The sequence below is a fragment of the Harpia harpyja genome, chromosome 13 (genome assembly GCF_026419915.1).
Source record: "Harpia harpyja isolate bHarHar1 chromosome 13, bHarHar1 primary haplotype, whole genome shotgun sequence".
Classification (NCBI taxonomy): Eukaryota; Metazoa; Chordata; class Aves; order Accipitriformes; family Accipitridae; genus Harpia; species Harpia harpyja.
In genome coordinates this window covers 20,828,182-20,844,612 of record NC_068952.1, presented here as the reverse complement: position 1 = coordinate 20,844,612, position 16,431 = coordinate 20,828,182, and positions in this window count along the sequence as shown.

The following is a 16,431-nucleotide window of genomic DNA, read 5'->3' as shown; positions in this document are numbered from 1 at the left end:
TGTGGGAGAAGGAGCAGGACGTTTGCCTTTTCGGCAAGAGGCTCTGCCGCGGCCGAGCGCCATGAGATGTTGCGTCTCTGGGAAAGCACAGATCCCCACTGCTGTTGTGCCTGTAGATAGGGCGCCAAGGCACCGTGAAGAGCAGCAACAGCTTTCAGGGCTGGGCCCTTCCTTGTGGGAGAAGGAGCCAGACGTTTGCCTTTTCGGCAAGAGGCGCTGCCGCGGCCGAGCGCCATGAGATGTTGCGTCTCTGGGAAAGCACAGATCCCCACTGCTGTTGTGCCTGTTTTTTGGGCGCCAAGGCACCGTGAAGAGCAGCAAGAGCTTTCAGGGCTGGGCCCTTCCTTGTGGGAGAAGGAGCCGGACGTTTGCCTTTTCGGCAAGAGGCTCTGCCGCGGCCGAGCGCCATGAGATGTTGCGTCTCTGGGAAAGCACAGATCCCCACTGCTGTTGTGCCTGTCGATAGGGCGCCAAGGCACCGTGAAGAGCAGCAAGAGCTTTCAGGGCTGGGCCCTTCCTTGTGGGAGAAGGAGCAGGACGTTTGCCTTTTTGGCAAGAGGCTCTGCCGCGGCCGAGCGCCATGAGATGTTGCGTCTCTGGGAAAGCACAGATCCCCGCTGCTGTTGTGCCTGTTTTTTGGGCGCCAATGGTAGGTGAAGAGCAGCAAGAGCTTTCAGGGCTGGGCCCTTCCTTGTGGGAGAAGGCGCCGGACATTTGCCTTTTCGGCTAGAGGCGCTGCCGCGGCCGAGCGCCATGAGATCTTGCGTCTCTGGGAAAGCCCAGATCCCCACTGCTGTTGTGCCTGTAGATAGGGCGCCAAGGCACCGTGAAGAGCAGCAAGAGCTTTCAGGGCTGGGCCCTTCCTTGTGGGAGAAGGAGCCAGACGTTTGCCTTTTCGGCAAGAGGCTCTGCCGCGGCCGAGCGCCATGAGATGTTGCGTCTCTGGGAAAGCACAGATCCCCACTGCTGTTGTGCCTGTAGATAGTGTGCCAAGGCACCGTGAAGAGCAGCAAGAGCTTTCAGGGCTGGGCCCTTCCTTGTGGGAGAATGAGCAGGACTTTTGCGTTTTCGGCAGGAGGCTCTGCCGCGGCCGAGCGCCATGAGATGTTGCGTCTCTGGGAAAGCACAGATCCCCACTGCTGTTGTGCCTGTAGATAGGGTGCCAAGGCACCGTGAAGAGCAGCAAGAGCTTTCAGGGCTGGGCCCTTCCTTGTGGGAGAAGGAGCCGGACGTTTGCCTTTTCGGCAAGAGGCTCTGCCGCGGCCGAGCGCCATGAGATGTTGCGTCTCTGGGAAAGCACAGATCCCCACTGCTGTTGTGCCTGTCGATAGGGTGCCAAGGCACCGTGAAGAGCAGCAAGAGCTTTCAGGGCTGGGCCCTTCCTTGTGGGAGAAGGAGCAGGACGTTTGCCTTCTCGGCAGGAGGCTCTGCCGCGGCCGAGCGCCATGAGATGTTGCGTCTCTGGGAAAGCACAGATCCCCACTGCTGTTGTGCCTGTTTTTTGGGCGCCAAGGGTAGGTGAAGAGCAGCAAGAGCTCTCAGGGCTGTGCCCTTCCTTGTGGGAGAAGGAGCCGGACGTTTGCCTTTTCGGCAAGAGGCTCTGCCGCGGCCGAGCGCCATGAGATCTTGCGTCTCTGGGAAAGCACAGATCCCCACTGCTGTTGTGCCTGTAGATAGGGCGCCAAGGCACCGTGAAGAGCAGCAAGAGCTTTCAGGGCTGGGCCCTTCCTTGTGGGAGAAGGAGCAGGACGTTTGCCTTTCGGCAAGAGGCTCTGCCGCGGCCGAGCGCCATGCGATCTTGCGTCTCTGGGAAAGCACAGATCCCCACTGCTGTTGTGCCTGTAGATAGGGTGCCAAGGCACCGTGAATAGCAGCAAGAGCTTTCAGGGCTGGGCCCTTCCTTGTGGGAGAAGGAGCCGGACATTTGCCTTTTCGGCAAGAGGCTCTGCCGCGGCCGAGCGCCATGAGATGTTGCGTCTCTGGGAAAGCACAGATCCCCACTGCTGTTGTGCCTGTAGATAGGGCGCCAAGGCACCGTGAAGAGCAGCAAGAGCTTTCAGGGCTGGGCCCTTCCTTGTGGGAGAAGGAGCAGGACGTTTGCCTTTTCGGCAGGAGGCTCTGCCGCGGCCGAGCGCCATGAGATGTTGCGTCTCTGGGAAAGCACAGATCCCCACTGCTGTTGTGCCTGTTTTTTGGGCGCCAAGGGTAGGTGAAGAGCAGCAAGAGCTTTCAGGGCTGGGCCCTTCCTTGTGGGAGAAGGAGCCGGACGTTTGCCTTTTTGGCAAGAGGCTCTGCCGCGGGTGAGCGCCATGAGATCTTGCGTCTCTGGGAAAGCACAGAACCCCACTGCTGTTGTGCCTGTGGATAGGGCGCCAAGGCACCGTGAAGAGCAGCAAGATCTTTCAGGGCTGGGCCCTTCCTTGTGGGAGAAGGAGCCGGACGTTTGCCTTTTCGGCAAGAGGCTCTGCCGCGGCCGAGCGCCATGAGATGTTGCGTCTCTGGGAAAGCACAGATCCCCACTGCTGTTGTGCCTGTAGATAGGGCGCCAAGGCACCGTGAATAGCAGCAAGAGCTTTCAGGGCTGGGCCCTTCCTTGTGGGAGAAGGAGCCGGACGTTTGCCTTTTCGGCAAGAGGCTCTGCCGCGGCCGAGCGCCATGAGATGTTGCGTCTCTGGGAAAGCACAGATCCCCACTGCTGTTGTGCCTGTTTTTTGGGCGCCAAGGGTAGGTGAAGAGCAGCAAGAGCTCTCAGGGCTGGGCCCTTCCTTGTGGGAGAAGGAGCCGGACGTTTGCCTTTTCGGCAAGAGGCTCTGCCGCGGCCGAGCGCCATGAGATCTTGCGTCTCTGGGAAAGCACAGATCCCCACTGCTGTTGTGCCTGTAGATAATGCGCCAAGGGTAGGTGAAGAGCAGCAAGAGCTTTCAGGGCTGGGCCCTTCCTTGTGGGAGAAGGAGCCGGACGTTTGCCTTTTTGGCAAGAGGCTCTGCCGCGGCCGAGCGCCATGAGATCTTGCGTCTCTGGGAAAGCACAGATCCCCACTGCTGTTGTGCCAGTAGATAGGGCGCCAAGGCACCGTGGAAGAGCAGCAAGAGCTTTCTGGGCTGGGCCCTTCCTTGTGGAAGAAGGAGCAGGACGTTTGCCTTTCGGCAAGAGGCTCTGCCGCGGCCGAGCGCCATGAGATCTTGCGTCTCTGGGAAAGCACAGATCCCCACTGCTGTTGTGCCTGTAGATAGTGCGCCAAGTGTAGGTGAAGAGCAGCAAGAGCTTTCAGGGCTGGGCCCTTCCTTGTGGGAGAAGGAGCCGGACGTTTGCCTTTTCGGCAAGAGGCTCTGCCGCGGCCGAGCGCCATGAGATGTTGCGTCTCTGGGAAAGCACAGATCCCCACTGCTGTTGTGCCTGTAGATAGGGCGCCAAGGCACCGTGAAGAGCAGCAAGAGCTTTCAGGGCTGGGCCCTTCCTTGTGGGAGAAGGATCAGGACGTTTGCCTTTTCGGCAGGAGGCTCTGCCGCGGCCGAGCCCCATGAGATGTTGCGTCTCTGGGAAAGCACAGATCCCCACTGCTGTTGTGCCTGTAGATTGGGCGCCAAGGGTAGGTGAAGAGCAGCAAGAGCTTTCAGGGCTGGGCCCTTCCTTGTGGGAGAAGGAGCCGGACGTTTGCCTTTTCGGCAAGAGGCTCTGCCGCGGCCGATCGCCATGAGATCTTGTGTCTCTGGGAAAGCACAGATCCCCACTGCTGTTGTTCCTGTCGATAGGGCGCCAAGGCACCGTGAAGAGCAGCAAGAGCTTTCAGGGCTGTGCCCTTCCTTGTAGGAGAAGGAGCCGGACGTTTGCCTTCTCGGCAAGATGCTCTGCCGCGGCCGAGCGCCATGAGATCTTGCGTCTCTGGGAAAGCACAGATCCCCACTGCTGTTGTGCCTGTAGATAGGGCGCCAAGGCACCGTGAAGAGCAGCAAGAGCTTTCAGGGCTGGGCCCTTCCTTGTGGGAGAAGGAGCAGGACGTTTGCCTTTTCGGCAGGAGGCTCTGCCGCGGCCGAGCGCCATGAGATGTTGCGTCTCTGGGAAAGCACAGATCCCCACTGCTGTTGTGCCTGTTTTTTGGGCGCCAAGGGTAGGTGAAGAGCAGCAAGAGCTTTCAGGGCTGGGCCCTTCCTTGTGGGAGAAGGAGCAGGACGTTTGCCTTTTCGGCAAGAGGCTCTGCCGCGGCCGAGCGCCATGAGATGTTGCGTCTCTGGGAAAGCACAGATCCCCACTGCTGTTGTGCCTGTAGATAGGGCGCCAAGGCACCGTGAAGAGCAGCAACAGCTTTCAGGGCTGGGCCCTTCCTTGTGGGAGAAGGAGCCAGACGTTTGCCTTTTCGGCAAGAGGCGCTGCCGCGGCCGAGCGCCATGAGATGTTGCGTCTCTGGGAAAGCACAGATCCCCACTGCTGTTGTGCCTGTTTTTTGGGCGCCAAGGCACCGTGAAGAGCAGCAAGAGCTTTCAGGGCTGGGCCCTTCCTTGTGGGAGAAGGAGCCGGACGTTTGCCTTTTCGGCAAGAGGCTCTGCCGCGGCCGAGCGCCATGAGATGTTGCGTCTCTGGGAAAGCACAGATCCCCACTGCTGTTGTGCCTGTCGATAGGGCGCCAAGGCACCGTGAAGAGCAGCAAGAGCTTTCAGGGCTGGGCCCTTCCTTGTGGGAGAAGGAGCAGGACGTTTGCCTTTTTGGCAAGAGGCTCTGCCGCGGCCGAGCGCCATGAGATGTTGCGTCTCTGGGAAAGCACAGATCCCCGCTGCTGTTGTGCCTGTTTTTTGGGCGCCAATGGTAGGTGAAGAGCAGCAAGAGCTTTCAGGGCTGGGCCCTTCCTTGTGGGAGAAGGCGCCGGACATTTGCCTTTTCGGCTAGAGGCGCTGCCGCGGCCGAGCGCCATGAGATCTTGCGTCTCTGGGAAAGCCCAGATCCCCACTGCTGTTGTGCCTGTAGATAGGGCGCCAAGGCACCGTGAAGAGCAGCAAGAGCTTTCAGGGCTGGGCCCTTCCTTGTGGGAGAAGGAGCCAGACGTTTGCCTTTTCGGCAAGAGGCTCTGCCGCGGCCGAGCGCCATGAGATGTTGCGTCTCTGGGAAAGCACAGATCCCCACTGCTGTTGTGCCTGTAGATAGTGTGCCAAGGCACCGTGAAGAGCAGCAAGAGCTTTCAGGGCTGGGCCCTTCCTTGTGGGAGAATGAGCAGGACTTTTGCGTTTTCGGCAGGAGGCTCTGCCGCGGCCGAGCGCCATGAGATGTTGCGTCTCTGGGAAAGCACAGATCCCCACTGCTGTTGTGCCTGTAGATAGGGTGCCAAGGCACCGTGAAGAGCAGCAAGAGCTTTCAGGGCTGGGCCCTTCCTTGTGGGAGAAGGAGCCGGACGTTTGCCTTTTCGGCAAGAGGCTCTGCCGCGGCCGAGCGCCATGAGATGTTGCGTCTCTGGGAAAGCACAGATCCCCACTGCTGTTGTGCCTGTCGATAGGGTGCCAAGGCACCGTGAAGAGCAGCAAGAGCTTTCAGGGCTGGGCCCTTCCTTGTGGGAGAAGGAGCAGGACGTTTGCCTTCTCGGCAGGAGGCTCTGCCGCGGCCGAGCGCCATGAGATGTTGCGTCTCTGGGAAAGCACAGATCCCCACTGCTGTTGTGCCTGTTTTTTGGGCGCCAAGGGTAGGTGAAGAGCAGCAAGAGCTCTCAGGGCTGTGCCCTTCCTTGTGGGAGAAGGAGCCGGACGTTTGCCTTTTCGGCAAGAGGCTCTGCCGCGGCCGAGCGCCATGAGATCTTGCGTCTCTGGGAAAGCACAGATCCCCACTGCTGTTGTGCCTGTAGATAGGGCGCCAAGGCACCGTGAATAGCAGCAAGAGCTTTCAGGGCTGGGCCCTTCCTTGTGGGAGAAGGAGCCGGACATTTGCCTTTTCGGCAAGAGGCTCTGCCGCGGCCGAGCGCCATGAGATGTTGCGTCTCTGGGAAAGCACAGATCCCCACTGCTGTTGTGCCTGTAGATAGGGCGCCAAGGCACCGTGAAGAGCAGCAAGAGCTTTCAGGGCTGGGCCCTTCCTTGTGGGAGAAGGAGCAGGACGTTTGCCTTTTCGGCAGGAGGCTCTGCCGCGGCCGAGCGCCATGAGATGTTGCGTCTCTGGGAAAGCACAGATCCCCACTGCTGTTGTGCCTGTTTTTTGGGCGCCAAGGGTAGGTGAAGAGCAGCAAGAGCTTTCAGGGCTGGGCCCTTCCTTGTGGGAGAAGGAGCCGGACGTTTGCCTTTTTGGCAAGAGGCTCTGCCGCGGGTGAGCGCCATGAGATCTTGCGTCTCTGGGAAAGCACAGAACCCCACTGCTGTTGTGCCTGTGGATAGGGCGCCAAGGCACCGTGAAGAGCAGCAAGATCTTTCAGGGCTGGGCCCTTCCTTGTGGGAGAAGGAGCCGGACGTTTGCCTTTTCGGCAAGAGGCTCTGCCGCGGCCGAGCGCCATGAGATGTTGCGTCTCTGGGAAAGCACAGATCCCCACTGCTGTTGTGCCTGTAGATAGGGCGCCAAGGCACCGTGAATAGCAGCAAGAGCTTTCAGGGCTGGGCCCTTCCTTGTGGGAGAAGGAGCCGGACGTTTGCCTTTTCGGCAAGAGGCTCTGCCGCGGCCGAGCGCCATGAGATGTTGCGTCTCTGGGAAAGCACAGATCCCCACTGCTGTTGTGCCTGTTTTTTGGGCGCCAAGGGTAGGTGAAGAGCAGCAAGAGCTCTCAGGGCTGGGCCCTTCCTTGTGGGAGAAGGAGCCGGACGTTTGCCTTTTTGGCAAGAGGCTCTGCCGCGGCCGAGCGCCATGAGATCTTGCGTCTCTGGGAAAGCACAGATCCCCACTGCTGTTGTGCCTGTAGATAATGCGCCAAGGGTAGGTGAAGAGCAGCAAGAGCTTTCAGGGCTGGGCCCTTCCTTGTGGGAGAAGGAGCCGGACGTTTGCCTTTTTGGCAAGAGGCTCTGCCGCGGCCGAGCGCCATGAGATCTTGCGTCTCTGGGAAAGCACAGATCCCCACTGCTGTTGTGCCAGTAGATAGGGCGCCAAGGCACCGTGGAAGAGCAGCAAGAGCTTTCTGGGCTGGGCCCTTCCTTGTGGAAGAAGGAGCAGGACGTTTGCCTTTCGGCAAGAGGCTCTGCCGCGGCCGAGCGCCATGAGATCTTGCGTCTCTGGGAAAGCACAGATCCCCACTGCTGTTGTGCCTGTAGATAGTGCGCCAAGTGTAGGTGAAGAGCAGCAAGAGCTTTCAGGGCTGGGCCCTTCCTTGTGGGAGAAGGAGCCGGACGTTTGCCTTTTCGGCAAGAGGCTCTGCCGCGGCCGAGCGCCATGAGATGTTGCGTCTCTGGGAAAGCACAGATCCCCACTGCTGTTGTGCCTGTAGATAGGGCGCCAAGGCACCGTGAAGAGCAGCAAGAGCTTTCAGGGCTGGGCCCTTCCTTGTGGGAGAAGGATCAGGACGTTTGCCTTTTCGGCAGGAGGCTCTGCCGCGGCCGAGCCCCATGAGATGTTGCGTCTCTGGGAAAGCACAGATCCCCACTGCTGTTGTGCCTGTAGATTGGGCGCCAAGGGTAGGTGAAGAGCAGCAAGAGCTTTCAGGGCTGGGCCCTTCCTTGTGTGAGAAGGAGCCGGACGTTTGCCTTTTCGGCAAGAGGCTCTGCCGCGGCCGATCGCCATGAGATCTTGTGTCTCTGGGAAAGCACAGATCCCCACTGCTGTTGTTCCTGTCGATAGGGCGCCAAGGCACCGTGAAGAGCAGCAAGAGCTTTCAGGGCTGTGCCCTTCCTTGTAGGAGAAGGAGCCGGACGTTTGCCTTCTCGGCAAGATGCTCTGCCGCGGCCGAGCGCCATGAGATCTTGCGTCTCTGGGAAAGCACAGATCCCCACTGCTGTTGTGCCTGTAGATAGGGCGCCAAGGCACCGTGAAGAGCAGCAAGAGCTTTCAGGGCTGGGCCCTTCCTTGTGGGAGAAGGAGCAGGACGTTTGCCTTTTCGGCAGGAGGCTCTGCCGCGGCCGAGCGCCATGAGATGTTGCGTCTCTGGGAAAGCACAGATCCCCACTGCTGTTGTGCCTGTTTTTTGGGCGCCAAGGGTAGGTGAAGAGCAGCAAGAGCTTTCAGGGCTGGGCCCTTCCTTGTGGGAGAAGGAGACGGACGTTTGCCTTTTTGGCAAGAGGCTCTGCCGCGGCCGAGCGCCATGAGATGTTGCGTCTCTGGGAAAGCACAGAACCCCACTGCTGTTGTGCCTGTGGATAGGGCGCCAAGGCACCGTGAAGAGCAGCAAGAGCTTTCAGGGCTGGGCCCTTCCTTGTGGGAGAAGGAGCCGGACGTTTGCCTTTTCGGCAAGAGGCTCTGCCGCGGCCGAGCGCCATGAGATGTTGCGTCTCTGGGAAAGCACAGATCCCCACTGCTGTTGTGCCTGTAGATAGGGCGCCAAGGCACCGTGAATAGCAGCAACAGCTTTCAGGGCTGGGCCCTTCCTTGTGGGAGAAGGAGCCGGACGTTTGCCTTTTCGGCAAGAGGCTCTGCCGCGGCCGAGCGCCATGAGATGTTGCGTCTCTGGGAAAGCACAGATCCCCACTGCTGTTGTGCCTGTTTTTTGGGCGCCAAGGGTAGGTGAAGAGCAGCAAGAGCTCTCAGGGCTGTGCCCTTCCTTGTGGGAGAAGGAGCCGGACGTTTGCCTTTTCGGCAAGAGGCTCTGCCGCGGCCGAGCGCCATGAGATCTTGCGTCTCTGGGAAAGCACAGATCCCCACTGCTGTTGTGCCTGTAGATAGGGCGCCAAGGCACCGTGAAGAGCAGCAAGAGCTTTCAGGGCTGGGCCCTTCCTTGTGGGAGAAGGAGCCGGACGTTTGCCTTTTTGGCAAGAGGCTCTGCCGCGGCCGAGCGCCATGAGATCTTGCGTCTCTGGGAAAGCACAGATCCCCACTGCTGTTGTGCCGGTAGATAGGGCGCCAAGGCACCGTGGAAGAGCAGCAAGAGCTTTCAGGGCTGGGCCCTTCCTTGTGGAAGAAGGAGCAGGACGTTTGCCTTTCGGCAAGAGGCTCTGCCGCGGCCGAGCGCCATGAGATGTTGCGTCTCTGGGAAAGCACAGATCCCCACTGCTGTTGTGCCTGTAGATAGGGTGCCAAGGCACCGTGAAGAGCAGCAAGAGCTTTCAGGGCTGGGCCCTTCCTTGTGGGAGAAGGAGCCGGACGTTTGCCTTCTCGGCAAGAGGCTCTGCCGCGGCCGAGCGCCATGAGATGTTGCGTCTCTGGGAAAGCACAGATCCCCACTGCTGTTGTGCCTGTAGATAGGGTGCCAAGGCACCGTGAAGAGCAGCAAGAGCTTTCAGGGCTGGGCCCTTCCTTGTGGGAGAATGAGCAGGACTTTTGCGTTTTCGGGAAGAGGCTCTGCCGCGGCCGAGCGCCATGAGATGTTGCGTCTCTGGGAAAGCACAGATCCCCACTGCTGTTGTGGCTGTTTTTTGGGCGCCAAGTGTAGGTGAAGATCAGCAAGAGCTTTCAGGGCTGTGCCCTTCCTTGTGGGAGAAGGAGCCGGACGTTTGCCTTTTCGGCAAGAGGCTCTGCCGCGGCCGAGCGCCATGAGATCTTGTGTCTCTGGGAAAGCACAGATCCCCACTGCTGTTGTTCCTGTCGATAGGGCGCCAAGGCACCGTGAAGAGCAGCAAGAGCTTTCAGGGCTGGGCCCTTCCTTGTGGGAGAAGGAGCCAGACGTTTGCCTTTTCGGCAAGAGGCTCTGCCGCGGCCGAGCGCCATGAGATGTTGCGTCTCTGGGAAAGCACAGATCCCCACTGCTGTTGTGCCTGTAGATAGTGTGCCAAGGCACCGTGAAGAGCAGCAAGAGTTTTCAGGGCTGGGCCCTTCCTTGTGGGAGAATGAGCAGGACTTTTGCGTTTTCGGCAGGAGGCTCTGCCGCGGCCGAGCGCCATGAGATGTTGCGTCTCTGGGAAAGCACAGATCCCCACTGCTGTTGTGCCTGTAGATAGGGTGCCAAGGCACCGTGAAGAGCAGCAAGAGCTTTCAGGGCTGGGCCCTTCCTTGTGGGAGAAGGAGCCGGACGTTTGCCTTTTCGGCAAGAGGCTCTGCCGCGGCCGAGCGCCATGAGATCTTGCGTCTCTGGGAAAGCACAGACCCCCACTGCTGTTGTGCCTGTAGATAGGGCGCCAAGGGTAGGTGAAGAGCAGCAAGAGCTTTCAGGGCTGGGCCCTTCCTTGTGGGAGAAGGAGCCGGACGTTTGCCTTTTCGGGAAGAGGCTCTGCCGCGGCCGAGCGCCATGAGATGTTGCGTCTCTGGGAAAGCACAGATCCCCACTGCTGTTGTGCCTGTCGATAGGGTGCCAAGGCACCGTGAAGAGCAGCAAGAGCTTTCAGGGCTGGGCCCTTCCTTGTGGGAGAAGGAGCAGGACGTTTGCCTTCTCGGCAGGAGGCTCTGCCGCGGCCGAGCGCCATGAGATGTTGCGTCTCTGGGAAAGCACAGATCCCCACTGCTGTTGTGCCTGTTTTTTGGGCGCCAAGGGTAGGTGAAGAGCAGCAAGAGCTCTCAGGGCTGTGCCCTTCCTTGTGGGAGAAGGAGCCGGACGTTTGCCTTTTCGGCAAGAGGCTCTGCCGCGGCCGAGCGCCATGAGATCTTGCGTCTCTGGGAAAGCACAGATCCCCACTGCTGTTGTGCCTGTAGATAGGGTGCCAAGGCACCGTGAAGAGCAGCAAGAGCTTTCAGGGCTGGGCCCTTCCTTGTGGGAGAAGGAGCAGGACGTTTGCCTTTCGGCAAGAGGCTCTTCCGCGGCCGAGCGCCATGAGATCTTGCGTCTCTGGGAAAGCACAGATCCCCACTGCTGTTGTGCCTGTAGATAGGGCGCCAAGGCACCGTGAAGAGCAGCAAGAGCTTTCAGGGCTGGGCCCTTCCTTGTGGGAGAAGGAGCTGGACATTTGCCTTTTCGGCAAGAGGCTCTGCCGCGGCCGAGCGCCATGAGATGTTGCGTCTCTGGGAAAGCACAGATCCCCACTGCTGTTGTGCCTGTAGATAGGGCGCCAAGGCACCGTGAAGAGCAGCAAGAGCTTTCAGGGCTGGGCCCTTCCTTGTGGGAGAAGGAGCAGGACGTTTGCCTTTTCGGCAAGAGGCTCTGCCGCGGCCGAGCGCCATGAGATGTTGCGTCTCTGGGAAAGCACAGATCCCCACTGCTGTTGTGCCTGTTTTTTGGGCGCCAAGGGTAGGTGAAGAGCAGCAAGAGCTTTCAGGGCTGGGCCCTTCCTTTTGGGAGAAGGAGACGGACGTTTGCCTTTTTGGCAAGAGGCTCTGCCGCGGCCGAGCGCCATGAGATGTTGCGTCTCTGGGAAAGCACAGAACCCCACTGCTGTTGTGCCTGTGGATAGGGCGCCAAGGCACCGTGAAGAGCAGCAAGATCTTTCAGGGCTGGGCCCTTCCTTGTGGGAGAAGGAGCCGGACGTTTGCCTTTTCGGCAAGAGGCTCTGCCGCGGCCGAGCGCCATGAGATGTTGCGTCTCTGGGAAAGCACAGATCCCCACTGCTGTTGTGCCTGTAGATAGGGCGCCAAGGCACCGTGAATAGCAGCAACAGCTTTCAGGGCTGGGCCCTTCCTTGTGGGAGAAGGAGCCGGACGTTTGCCTTTTCGGCAAGAGGCTCTGCCGCGGCCGAGCGCCATGAGATGTTGCGTCTCTGGGAAAGCACAGATCCCCACTGCTGTTGTGCCTGTTTTTTGGGCGCCAAGGGTAGGTGAAGAGCAGCAAGAGCTCTCAGGGCTGTGCCCTTCCTTGTGGGAGAAGGAGCCGGACGTTTGCCTTTTCGGCAAGAGGCTCTGCCGCGGCCGAGCGCCATGAGATCTTGCGTCTCTGGGAAAGCACAGATCCCCACTGCTGTTGTGCCTGTAGATAGTGCGCCAAGGGTAGGTGAAGAGCAGCAAGAGCTTTCAGGGCTGGGCCCTTCCTTGTGGGAGAAGGAGCCGGACGTTTGCCTTTTTGGCAAGAGGCTCTGCCGCGGTCCGAGCGCCATGAGATCTTGCGTCTCTGGGAAAGCACAGATCCCCCACTGCTGTTGTGCCGGTAGATAGGGCGCCAAGGCACCGTGGAAGAGCAGCAAGAGCTTTCAGGGCTGGGCCCTTCCTTGTGGAAGAAGAGCAGGACGTTTGCCTTTCGGCAAGAGGCTCTGCCGCGGCCGAGCGCCATGAGATCTTGCGTCTCTGGGAAAGCACAGATCCCCACTGCTGTTGTGCCTGTAGATAGTGCGCCAAGTGTAGGTGAAGAGCAGCAAGAGCTTTCAGGGCTGGGCCCTTCCTTGTGGGAGAAGGAGCCGGACGTTTGCCTTTTCGGCAAGAGGCTCTGCCGCGGCCGAGCGCCATGAGATGTTGCGTCTCTGGAAAGCACAGATCCCCACTGCTGTTGTGCCTGTAGATAGGGCGCCAAGGCACCGTGAAGAGCAGCAAGAGCTTTCAGGGCTGCGATCTTCCTTGTGGGAGAAGGAGCAGGACGTTTGCCTTTTCGGCAGGAGGCTCTGCCGCGGCCGAGCGCCATGAGATGTTGCGTCTCTGGGAAAGCACAGATCCCCACTGCTGTTGTGCCTGTTTTTTGGGCGCCAAGGGTAGGTGAAGAGCAGCAAGAGCTTTCAGGGCTGGGCCCTTCCTTTTAGGAGAAGGAGCCGGACGTTTGCCTTCTCGGCAAGATGCTCTGCCGCGGCCGAGCGCCATGAGATCTTGCGTCTCTGGGAAAGCACAGATCCCCACTGCTGTTGTGCCTGTCGATAGGGTGCCAAGGCACCGTGAAGAGCAGCAAGAGATTTCAGGGCTGGGCCCTTCCTTGTGGGAGAAGGAGCAGGACGTTTGCCTTTTTGGCAAGAGGCTCTGCCGCTACCGAGCGCCATGAGATGTTGCGTCTCTGGGAAAGCACAGAACCCCACTGCTGTTGTGCCTGTGGATAGGGCGCCAAGGCACCGTGAAGAGCAGCAAGAGCTTTCAGGGCTGTGCCCTTCTTGTGGGAGAAGGAGCCGGACGTTTGCCTTTTCGGCAAGAGGCTCTTGCCGCGGCCGAGCGCCATGAGATCTTGCGTCTCTGGGAAAGCACAGATCCCCACTGCTGTTGTGCCTGTAGATAGTGCGCCAAGGGTAGGTGAAGAGCAGCAAGAGCTTTCAGGGCTGGGCCCTTCCTTGTGGGAGAAGGAGCCGGACGTTTGCCTTTTCGGCAAGAGGCTCTGCCGCGGCCGAGCGCCATGAGATGTTGCGTCTCTGGGAAAGCACAGATCCCCACTGCTGTTGTGCCTGTCGATAGGGCGCCAAGGCACCGTGGAAGAGCAGCAAGAGCTTTCAGGGCTGGGCCCTTCCTTGTGGAAGAAGGAGCAGGACGTTTGCCTTTCGGCAAGAGGCTCTGCCGCGGCCGAGCGCCATGAGATCTTGCGTCTCTGGGAAAGCACAGATCCCCACTGCTGTTGTGCCTGTAGATAGGGTGCCAAGGCACCGTGAAGAGCAGCAAGAGCTTTCAGGGCTGGGCCCTTCCTTGTGGGAGAAGGAGCCGGACGTTTGCCTTCTCGGCAAGAGGCTCTGCCGCGGCCGAGCGCCATGAGATGTTGCGTCTCTGGGAAAGCACAGATCCCCACTGCTGTTGTGCCTGTAGATAGGGTGCCAAGGCACCGTGAAGAGCAGCAAGAGGTTTCAGGGCTGGGCCCTTCCTTGTGGGAGAATGAGCAGGACTTTTGCGTTTTCGGGAAGAGGCTCTGCCGCGGCGCCGAGCGCCATGAGATGTTGCGTCTCTGGGAAAGCACAGATCCCCACTGCTGTTGTGGCTGTTTTTTGGGCGCCAAGTGTAGGTGAAGATCAGCAAGAGCTTTCAGGGCTGTGCCCTTCCTTGTGGGAGAAGGAGCCGGACGTTTGCCTTTTCGGCAAGAGGCTCTGCCGCGGCCGAGCGCCATGAGATCTTGTGTCTCTGGGAAAGCACAGATCCCCACTGCTGTTGTTCCTGTCGATAGGGCGCCAAGGCACCGTGAAGAGCAGCAAGAGCTTTCAGGGCTGGGACCTTCCTTGTGGGAGAAGGAGCCAGACGTTTTGCCTTTTCGGCAAGAGGCTCTGCCGCGGCCGAGCGCCATGAGATCTTGCGTCTCTGGGAAAGCACAGATCCCCACTGCTGTTGTGCCTGTAGATAGTGTGCCAAGGCACCGTGAAGAGCAGCAAGAGCTTTCAGGGCTGGGCCCTTCCTTGTGGGAGAATGAGCAGGACTTTTGCGTTTTCGGCAGGAGGCTCTGCCGCGGGCCGAGCGCCATGAGATGTTGCGTCTCTGGGAAAGCACAGATCCCCACTGCTGTTGTGCCTGTAGATAGGGTGCCAAGGCACCGTGAAGAGCAGCAAGAGCTTTCAGGGCTGGGCCCTTCCTTGTGGGAGAAGGAGCGGACGTTTGCCCTTTCGGCAAGAGGCTCTGCCGCGGCCGAGCGCCATGAGATCTTGCGTCTCTGGGAAAGGACAGACCCCCACTGCTGTTGTGCCTGTAGATAGGGCGCCAAGGCACCGTGAAGAGCAGCAAGAGCTTTCAGGGCTGGTCCCTTCCTTGTGGGAGAAGGAGCAGGACGTTTGCCTTTCGGCAAGAGGCTCTGCCGCGGCCGAGCGCCATGAGATCTTGCGTCTCTGGGAAAGCACAGATCCCCACTGCTGTTGTGCCTGTAGATAGGGCGCCAAGGCACCGTGAAGAGCAGCAAGAGCTTTCAGGGCTGGGCCCTTCCTTGTGGGAGAAGGAGCAGGACATTTGCCTTTTCGGCAAGAGGCTCTGCCGCGGCCGAGCGCCATGAGATGTTGCGTCTCTGGGAAAGCACAGATCCCCACTGCTGTTGTGCCTGTAGATAGGGCGCCAAGGCACCGTGAAGAGCAGCAAGAGCTTTCAGGGCTGGGCCCTTCCTTGTGGGAGAATGAGCAGGACGTTTGCCTTTTCGGCAGGAGGCTCTGCCGCGGCCGAGCGCCATGAGATGTTGCGTCTCTGGAAAGCACAGATCCCCACTGCTGTTGTGCCTGTTTTTTGGGCGCCAAGGGTAGTGAAGAGCAGCAAGAGCTTTCAGGGCTGGGCCCTTCCTTGTGGGAGAAGGAGACGGACGTTTGCCTTTTTGGCAAGAGGCTCTGCCGCGGCCGAGCGCCATGAGATGTTGCGTCTCTGGGAAAGCACAGATCCCCACTGCTGTTGTGCCGGTAGATAGGGCGCCAAGGCACCGTGGAAGAGCAGCAAGAGCTTTCAGGGCTGGTCCCTTCCTTGTGGGAGAAGGAGCCGGACGTTTGCCTTTTCGGCAAGAGGCTCTGCCGCGGTCCGAGCGCCATGAGATGTTGCGTCTCTGGGAAAGCACAGATCCCCACTGCTGTTGTGCCTGTAGATAGGGTGCCAAGGCACCGTGAAGAGCAGCAAGAGCTTTCAGGGCTGGGCCCTTCCTTGTGGGAGAAGGAGCCGGACGTTTGCCTTCTCGGCAAGAGGCTCTGCCGCGGCCGAGCGCCATGAGATGTTGCGTCTCTGGGAAAGCACAGATCCCCACTGCTGTTGTGCCTGTAGATAGGGTGCCAAGGCACCGTGAAGAGCAGCAAGAGGTTTCAGGGCTGGGCCCTTCCTTGTGGGAGAATGAGCAGGACTTTTGCGTTTTCGGGAAGAGGCTCTGCCGCGGCCGGAGCGCCATGAGATGTTGCGTCTCTGGGAAAGCACAGATCCCCACTGCTGTTGTGGCTGTTTTTTGGGCGCCAAGTGTAGGTGAAGATCAGCAAGAGCTTTCAGGGCTGTGCCCTTCCTTGTGGGAGAAGGAGCCGGACGTTTGCCTTTTCGGCAAGAGGCTCTGCCGCGGCCGAGCGCCATGAGATCTTTTGTCTACATGGGAAAGCACAGATCCCCACTGCTGTTGTTCCTGTCGATAGGGCGCCAAGGCACCGTGAAGAGCAGCAAGAGCTTTCAGGGCTGGGCCCTTCCTTGTGGGAGAAGGAGCCAGACGTTTGCCTTTTCGGCAAGAGGCTCTGCCGCGGCCGAGCGCCATGAGATCTTGCGTCTCTGGGAAAGCACAGATCCCCACTGCTGTTGTGCCTGTAGATAGTGTGCCAAGGCACCGTGAAGAGCAGCAAGAGCTTTCAGGGCTGGGCCCTTCCTTGTGGGAGAATGAGCAGGACTTTTGCGTTTTCGGCAGGAGGCTCTGCCGCGGCCGAGCGCCATGAGATGTTGCGTCTCTGGGAAAGCACAGATCCCCACTGCTGTTGTGCCTGTAGATAGGGTGCCAAGGCACCGTGAAGAGCAGCAAGAGCTTTCAGGGCTGGGCCCTTCCTTGTGGGAGAAGGAGCCGGACGTTTGCCTTTTCGGCAAGAGGCTCTGCCGCGGCCGAGCGCCATGAGATCTTGCGTCTCTGGGAAAGCACAGACCCCCACTGCTGTTGTGCCTGTAGATAGGGCGCCAAGGGTAGGTGAAGAGCAGCAAGAGCTTTCAGGCTGGGCC